Raw genomic sequence first — 9,586 nt, 5'->3', positions numbered from 1 at the left:
GGTTTTTAATGACCCTGTTTCATGTCTTCCTGCGCTTTTTTCTAGCTATGGGGCGGGGGCTGGGACAGACTTGTGGAAATGAGAATTGTGTCTTTCTTCCATTAGTTTAGATACGATTTTTGCAAAATGGAGGAATATTTTGAGGCCTATGTGGGAAGTTTACACATAGGCCTGTTTGGGAACTCTTTCGACTAAAACAGAAAATGCTGAAGGAACGGTAACACTGATAATGTGATGAACTGGTCTCCAAAAATTCATAGCCTAAAATAAAGTGTCAAGCCAATTAAGCATCAAATGGACACCCAATTAACATCATAAATGTGAAGTGTGCAGAACTAGCATAAAAAAATAATGTTTTCAAATAGGTTTCCTCACCCCATTCACAACACTCACCCTATTTGCCATTGGTCAGTCAAACAGATAGCCCCGCCCCAAACAAACGCCATTGGTTGAGCCACTGTTGTCGTGCTGGGCTGGTCGGGATGCTGAAACAAACAGAATAATGTTTTGAATACATAACAGAGACACAGTGTTCAAATAATTACAAAACTTATTTGGCTTACTATGACTCTGCATACAACGCTGGGTTAGGAAAAAGTATTTTAACATCCAAAAATTATACACTTCACCAGTGTTGGACACGTTACTTAGTAATTAGTTATAGTTGCTAGTTACTTCTCACAAATAGTAACTGAGTTAGTAACTGACTTACATCATTATAAAAGTAACTAATTACCAGGGAAAGTAACTACTGTGTTACTTAAAAAAAAAAAAATAAATCAAATATGTCAATTAACTTGGATGCCCCCAATATTAAATATAAGCAGGGCTTGACATTAACACCCGCCAACCCGCCAAATGCAGGTGGATTTCAGCTGTGGCAGGTAAGACAGCCACTCCCACTAGCCACTTTGGCGGGTTGAATATAATTTCAGCCTACTGCCTAATCAAAGGTAGCCAAGTTCGTCGTATCACAAAATTACACTTCAATTACAATTCTTTATCGATTAACTTGCTGTTAATGAAGGCAGGATAGGCGGAATCGCACTGAATGACACACAACGGAAGCGCTCTCTCTCTCTCTCTGTCGCACGCGCGATCAGTTCTCCTTGCGCCTGAATGGTCAAATACACGCGCACACAGATGTCAAAATGCCCGTCGTGTGGAGTATCTCGCATGAATACAGTCGGTTATGGCTTAAGTGGACGTAAACAGGTGGGTGAAAACTGGATATGTGTCAGTATATTACGTCCATGCATTCAGCAACCCAATTAAATAGGCTACCTGTCTGCCATTAATGTTAATCAAACAACAAAAGATGTTAAATAAATCTGTTAAATCTATCTCTCTACATGTTAAACCTACTGTATCTGAATTTTTTTTTTAATTTACTATTGTATTTGTAATTTGCTAATTTGCTTCTTTGTTCTTTTTATATAGCATAACAAAACTAACTTATAAAATGTATCATATTATGCTCATATTGCCCACCTGTACATACCAGCTGATATACAATGTAGGCCTAGTCTTGATTTGGGTGGTCAATCTTCATTTGAAAGTTTGAAATGGGTTTGAATTGGGTTTTAAATCTTCTGAATCAAGTAAAATGACTCAAAATCAAGTAATTTAAGCATGTCAAAGTCAACTTTAATCATATAAAATGTAATTTCCCAACAGCAAAATTGTGGCCAGTGAAAATGCTGAGTGGCTAGTAACTTTGGAAAAACCACTAGCCACGATTGGCTATAGAGCAAAAAAGTTAATGTCAAGCCCTGAATATAAGTCTAAAAATAAAGTATTATTTAAGTATTTAAGAAATCAAATTAACATAAATGTGATTAGTCAACTAATGGATTAAATGAACAACTACTAGTCGACTAGAAAAAACTTATTTCACATATTTTCGATCCAGCATGTCACAAAGGGTATTCTGGTTTGAGCTCGCGCTCCGCTTGCATGCTCTGACACACACACACACACACACAGATCATCGTACATTATTATCAGTTTAAAATTATATTTGTGTATGACTAACCTGTACTATTTCTTTACAACAAAACGCTTTGCAGGTCTATCATCTCTACTCACACACCAATCATCATCAGTTAGCCTGTGTTCCACCCCAACACACAGAAAAATCTTTGCAGGTCCTATGTCTGAGAGAGAGCCTACTCGGATGAAAACCACTTCAGTGAGCTCAATTATAGTAACGGCGCATTGTTTTGTCAGTAACGGTAACGGCGTTGTAACGGGGGAAAAGTAATTCGTTTGATTACTCGTTACTGAAAAAAGTAACACCGTTTATTTATAACGCCGTTATTCCCATCACTGCACTTCACCTTTGAAAAACAAAAATTCTAACTGACAAATGGTGCAAAAACATTTGCTGAATGTCATTCTAACACCCAACAAAGAACATTTCTGTGATTTGTTGTTGATAAGCAATTGTAAAAATGACATGTTCTAGATGAAAATGCACACAGCATATAGACTTACTGCTATTGTTTTTATCCTCAAGGAAGATTCTGTTCATTAGAATTAAAATTAGGGAATGAAGTTTCTCTAAATTAGACATTTTCAATCTGGGCTCCATGAGAGTGATAGGGGATTCAAAATGTGAAAACACGAATATAATAATAATATATAAAGTATAAGTGTGCATGTGTATCAGTGTTATTATTGTAAACAAAAACTAATTGAAATGGATATGAAATAAATTAAGATCAAAATGTTAGGTGAAAAAAACTTATTTTGTAAGTTTGTAATCTACTAAGGCAACAATTCTAAGATTGGCCTAAAATTAGCCTAAAACTAAAATAAAATAAATTAAAGCTAAATTAAAAAATAAATAAATAAATAAATAAAAAATAAATAAATTACTAAAACAAACTGCTGTATACTTAAAAGGAAAAATATTAAATTAAAAGTTAACTGAAAACATTAATAAATACCATTTTATATATAATAATGTAGCTGCTTTCATATTATAGGGTATTACAGTTTGAGCCCTTGGCATTAAAAAGTTCGTAAACCCTTGTCCTAAATAATGCCTTCTGCTCCATAAAATACAATTTTGTTATAATACAGCCACCAAAATAATATCAATATTTGTCGGACATTCTCTACACTGTAAAAAAGAATTGTTGGTTTAAAATAAAGTTACCTGGTTGCCTTAAAATTTTAAGTTCGTTGAAATTAAAAATTTGAGTTAATACAATGAAGGCGATTGGTTTAATCAACAGAAACTCAAAATATTATTTTATCTGAACCAAATTAATTAACTAAGTTGATTTGACAAAAGAAAAAATGTTGTAATAACTTCGAGATGGCCATCGTCTGCACTGTCAGCTGGAGCTCTTCTCCAGGAAGATCACGGCAGATTCCTGCATAAGAAGTTTCAGCCATCCTGTGAAGTCAGGACTGAGGAGACGCGTCTCTCACTGCTAAGAGATGTTCATCATTCTTGATCTGAGTCTGTCAGGCCCCGGTGTTTTAGTGCCTCTTGCTATTAGGCAGAATTGACAGGCCAAGAAGGTAGCGAATAGCAGAAACGTGTGAAATTAAGGAGGGCATCGTGTGCGCGCGTGTGTGTACGTGTGATGGGAGAGAGCAAGTGAAGTGTGGCCGTCATTTAATCTGCAATTTATCAGTTTAGGCTGCACCTTGTTACAATGGAGCGAAATTGTTGCTGCCTTCAGGAGAGATGAGATGGCGTCTCGTCTCTTCCAATGCCCCCCCTCTCTCTCATTCGCTCTTTCTCTGCATGCACCTCTTAATGTAGTCTGACAGCGGGGGGCCAGATGGAGTGGGAGAGATATGGTGGAGAGGTATTTTTTATTGTTATTATTATTATTTCTGAAAACCCTCAATTAATATATAGCGCTGTCATACCCTCCATGGGCGAGCGGCCATAGCTGTGTGACAGAGAGAGAGAGAGAGAGAGACGCCTGTGGAGGCTTCTGTGTCATATAGGGCTGAGGTCACACACTCAGGTCGGTTGCTTTGGGAACATACACGTACAAACATCCACACACATCTCTTCTATAACACTGAGCACATTCATTTCAGGGCAATCAATGCTTAATTGGCATTTTTCCCATTAGGCCTCTCTATTAATGTCTTTTTAAATCAGATTTGTATGAGTTGTGAGCTAGTTCATGTTAGATTTCCCATTTTAGAAGCCTAATCAAATTACCTCATTGGGCTTCTGTGGAATGGTATTTTTCTATATCCATGACAATATTCGATTTAAATGGCCTCCCTGCTAAACAGGTTGACAAGCATAGTGTATTAATCTTAGTGCAGTGTCTCCTGAAATGACATGTAATCTGCAACGCGCTTAGCCGCGTTTACGCGCACGGACGTTTGCGAATGAAATGTCCATCATGACGTGGAAAAGAATCCTCTGTGATATCCCACCCATGGTTTTGGAATAAAATGCTACACTCTTAAAGAGAACCCCTGGTATTAAGACTTGTGTGGCTTAATATAACGTAAATGATGTCTCTTACTGAAATATGTAGTAGAAAACCCATAAATTGGATTTTAAAAAATCCATGACATATTTGGACAATGGGGGGCGCCATTTTGTTTAGGCGCACAGTGCGTTCTATGTCGATGATGTCAAATGGTTGCACTCAGTGAGCTACTGACACTACCCTGTTGCTATTTTTACCGCAACACAACTCGGAATATAATATACGATGCCATATTGTGCAGCTTTTGTTTGTAATTTCCAGTCGATGAGCCACAAGAGAAGCGATGCAAGTCTTTACTGCTTTATTAGCGATAAGAGGAGAAAAGAATGGGAAGTTGTGAAGAATGTGGACGAATAAAACTTCCTAACTGCGTCTTTGTTCTCTTCACTTTACCCCTGATGCCTTTGATACTTTTCATCTGTATGTTTTGATGCAAAGGTAATCTAGTAAAGCATGCAAGTCTTTATATCCGCGGGGTTCCTTTTAAAATCCGATCAGCCTTTTCAGTTTGAGCTAGAGCGCAAAATTAGTGAGGATGAAAACATAGAAGACAAAGACGTTTCTTTGGCTATTCAAGATACTGTTGTATGACTGACGTGTAAAAATCGTCTGATATGTCACCTGAATGCGTTACACACAGTTAAACATGCTGAGAAGATGCTACTGTTTTATGCGATCACAGATACCCCGTGCATCACGGCACACACAAGCTTTGAGGCAGTCTGTCTCAATCGCCCATGAGTCTGCCCATAACATTTGGTTAAGGCATACACTAAATATCCATCGGCAACTGTAAGCTATTTCAGCTGTGGTCTACTAAAAGCCTCAAAATCATCAGGGCTAAAGTGAAGAGAACAAACACGCGGACCTTTAGGAAGTTTTATTCGTCCACATTCTTCTCATTCTTTTCTCCTCTTCTTGTCGTTAGTAAAGCAGTGAAAACTTGCATCGCTTCTCTTGTTGCCCTTTGACTGGAAATTACAAACAAAAGCTGCACAATATGGCATTGTATATTATATTCCAAGTTGTGCTGCGGTAAAAATAGCAATAGGACAGTGTCAGTAGCTCACCAAGTGCAACCATTTTGACGTCATCGACATAGAACGCACTGTGCGCCCCCCATTGTCCAAATTTCATGGGTTTTCTACTACATATTTCAGTAAGAGACATCTTTTACATTATATTAAGCCATAAAAGTCTTAATACCAGGGGTTCCCTTTAAAAAAATAAAGGTTCCAAATGGGGGTACCATTTTTGGTTCACCAAAGAATCTTTCAGTGACCAGCTTTCTTAAGGTGTGGTCACACAATCAAAAAAGGGTCCATTGTCAGTAGCGTAGAGATGTATTAAAGGGTTAGTTCACTCAAAAATTAAAAAATTATTCACATATAAACACTGATCAGTGAACATAAACACAAGCGCAACCGTACCTACTTGATGTGCGAGAACAAACCTCATTGGTTCTTGCGGAAGCTCAAACGTGCTGCGTAACACACGAGAATGAATCTCATTGGTTTTCGCACGTCAAGCAAGCATGATTGAGATTCCGTTCAGCACAACTGATGTTTGCGTTGATGAAAAGCCTAAATTAAATCTGTTCATCATATGTGACCTGTGCTGGCAAAATGAGTCGGAATGCGCACTGGCTAATTTCGAGCTACAGGCAAAACAAGTCAAAAATGTCGATTTTGGTCAAAATTGAGGTTTTCGCAAAAATTTGTTCATTAAGCTTTCGTCTAGCGATCCCAATGCTCCAAATAGCAATTAAACATTTAAAAGTATCTTTATTTGTACGTTTTCTGCAAGGAGTACCTTTCCTTTGACCATGAAAAATGCTGTTTTTCTCTGCTCGCTTCTGGACGACTGGCGCTTCCCCTCAGCACAAGTTTGGTATCGTTTTAAAGCGCAGCATTCCAACTTTATGAATATTCATAGAGAACTCTCGATGGCATGAGTCTGAACCAGTGAAATGGGATTTTCAAACTCATGCTGATGTAAACAAAATGATCTTACTCACACTGACTGACAGATCCAAAGCGCACACACAAATTCTCCTCAGACAGCGCGCAATCCCGATATACACATTTACACAGAATTACAGTATTTTAAAAAATCTGTCATTATCTGTTATGTCTTAAGTGAACGTTTGGTTAACTGCTGGGAAAAACATCTGATGTGTAACATTATATTAGATAGGCTATGTGTGGTACAGTAGGTCTTAATATATAGGCTGTCTGTTTCATTAATGTTAATCAAACAATTATGGAATAATGGAAAAAAGTTGAATATATATATATTTTTTCCTTTAGACATGGGTTTTGACTTGGTTTGTGCCAAATTTGGTGGTATTACCAGGGATTTTAAGGTTTGGTTGCTGGTGATTTTGTTTTGGAACCTTCAAGAAAACGTTAACTCGATTTTGCTAGAAATTGACTTTGCAGACTCTATTGACTTCAAACTGGTGTAGCTCAGTCATTTTTTGTCGGATTCCAACAAATCATATATCATTTTGAAGGTTTTTAATAGAGAATGTGATAATAACTAACTCATTTTTGAAAATTTGCTCTTTGCGACTCATTTTGCCAGCACTGGTCATATATAAAGCAATCCCTTAAAGCACAGCTCACATAGTTGTCATTTTCAAACCAAGTCGCTTTCTGTTGGTAAAACAGGCTAATTCGAGTGACCAACTTGAACATGAGCGCAATCTGCGTGGCGATTGACTTTTTTTGCTCTTACGAGAAACTCCCAATCACATGAATTCCTACTGAAATGACTGGATTTCGCTCACAAGACTTCACTGAACAAAGGTAAATGTGACCGCACCTTTCGTGTGAAGAACATTTTATAGATCTAAGGAACCTTTTTTCACTACTGTGGAATGTAAATGTTCCATGGTTGTTAAAGGTTCTTCATGGAACCATGGATGCCAATGAAAAGACTTTTAAGAGTGTATATATTACCTGGTTTAGTTTAGCAGCTATAAGAATAAGTGCCGGGGCATAAATGGTCAGCGGGACACTGGACAAAGTATTGCGGTGCCGCTATCACACAGCACTTTTTCTACAAGAGCCTCTTTAATACAGAGCAAATTCACCTTTGTTAGCCTGCTGGGCTGACAAGCAGGGCAGGGAAGCCAGGACCAGCCCTGTTTAATGCCTGTGCCCTGTAAAACAGCATTGCGCAGCAGAAAAGTCAGGCCTGTGTTAAATACCTGCAGGGCATACTCCAGGCAACCAGGGGAGAAGAAGAGAGAAATGGAGGGAGGAAAAAGAACTAGGCCATCTAAAAAAAGGAGAGATGGGGAACAGGAACTCTCACCTGGCAGGATTTGATGACACACATAAGTTGCAGGATGTAATTCAAACTAAGTTTCAGGATAGCAGCGGTCTGAAACACATCAACAAAACAATTTGCTCTTAGGTTTGTTACATAAAATATAAATGTAAGGAATATGACCATGTTGTTGTTTTGTGATGTTTTAAATGTTGAATATATTTTACCCTGTAGCACAGCTTTAATAACACCCACGAGTTTGGGGAGCAAAATAAATAAATACAGTTGGCTGGTAACTTTATAATTAATTGTAAGAAAGATAATCTCTTTATATATTACAGAATGCGGTGCTCATAACAAACATGCTGGTAAAACAACTGAAAAGTCCCATTGTCATAAGGACAATATACACTACTGTTCAAAAGTTTGGGTCAGTAAGATTTTTTTTAAATAAATAAATACTTCTATTCAGCAAGAATGTATTAAATTGATCAAAATTGACAGCAGACATTTACAAAATTTCAAATAAATGCTGTTCTGAAAACATTTTAAAACATTTACCTTTCATTTGTTAGTAGCCTGCTCTCTGGCGCCGTTCCATCCTTAACTATAGAGCAAAAGAGAGGTCTAAACTAAATTATTCTTGGAATAAATAAAAATAATAAAAGTTATACAATAAGATTAATTTTCCATTAATTTTTAGTACTGAAACAAATGTTATACAATGCTTTCTACCGCAATAAGAAATATACAGAAGCTTTCTACTGTGGATATGTCTCTGCTCTGAAGGTCTGCTCTGAGATCAGATCTCTTCAACCATGTCAACAACTGTTTTATTTCCTCAAACATGGATTAAACTCTTCTCTGATGAAGACGTGACTTGACATCCTCTGCTCACTGCATGTCGGGAGCCGAGACAGCTCACTTTTCCATCGGGCACGTCGCCAGACAGCCTGCCCTGGGTCAGGTCCTCAAAGGAGGGACGCTGTGGCCGGAGACACATTTGCTTGTAACTTCTGTCACCTGTTGCTTGAGGGACGAGGCAGCATGACTGAGACCAGTCACATCAGTGCAGAAGAAGCTACGGAGGCTCTATCTGATACCGGTGTAGGGACGAAAACTGTGTACCCGTCGATTTAGTTTCCTCAGGCACATCAGTGGCACAGCTCAGAGCTCATTACTCATATTAACGCTGACAGAAATCAGCAAAGCAGGCGTCAAGCATACATACTTAGGCCGGATCGCTCTCACTCGGAGGGAGCCATTGGCTACAGATGATGCATGTCTGATTGATCGTGCTGGTGGACTTTAGAGACGTCTGAGATAAAATATATCAACATCTGAGATGAGCATTCTATAGGCTGAGGTGAACTCTCACATAAAGTGATCTTAAAGGGAAAGTTCACCTCCTCAAATAAGACAATTCTGCTATTTATCCTCATGTCGTTCCAAACCTATGACTACTTTCTTCCTTCGAAATACAAAATTAGATATTTCAAATAATTGTTTTTTGTCAGCAGGGTCCAAAAGAACACTGGACCCCTATGAGTTTCCATAGACAAAAAACAATCAGATATTTCTCAAAATATCTTCTTTTGTGTTCCAAAGAAGTTTAGAAGGATGTGTGGGTAAATATTTTTTGGCATCAAAACTGACCTAATTTACTTTCAAAATGCACATTCCTGGTGTTGTTGTGAACTATTTATCAGTACATGTTTTTTTCCAAAGTAAACAGTTTACCTTTAGCCTATTTGGTTACACTTTATTTTACGGTGTCCGTGTTACCGTGTAATTATACATTTAAGTAATGAGTAATAATAATTAACTACATG

The 9,586-nt window shown here is 37.8% G+C and overlaps 1 long non-coding RNA gene across 1 annotated transcript; it reads right to left on the bottom strand.

The window, feature by feature from the left end:
* Nucleotides 1-336: 336 nt before the first annotated feature.
* On the bottom strand, nucleotides 337-9,212 carry LOC127517270 (uncharacterized). The gene is made up of 3 exons (XR_007931231.1): nucleotides 8,316-9,212; nucleotides 7,800-7,868; nucleotides 337-485 (listed from the first exon to the last, which is right to left on the bottom strand). It is a non-coding gene; the product is annotated as an uncharacterized LOC127517270 (long non-coding RNA).
* Nucleotides 9,213-9,586: the final 374 nt, after the last annotated feature.

This window comes from Ctenopharyngodon idella, chromosome 8 (genome assembly GCF_019924925.1).
Source record: "Ctenopharyngodon idella isolate HZGC_01 chromosome 8, HZGC01, whole genome shotgun sequence".
Classification (NCBI taxonomy): domain Eukaryota; kingdom Metazoa; phylum Chordata; class Actinopteri; order Cypriniformes; family Xenocyprididae; genus Ctenopharyngodon; species Ctenopharyngodon idella.
Note: the sequence above shows the minus strand (reverse complement) of the source record. Positions and strands in the feature narration are given on the sequence as shown.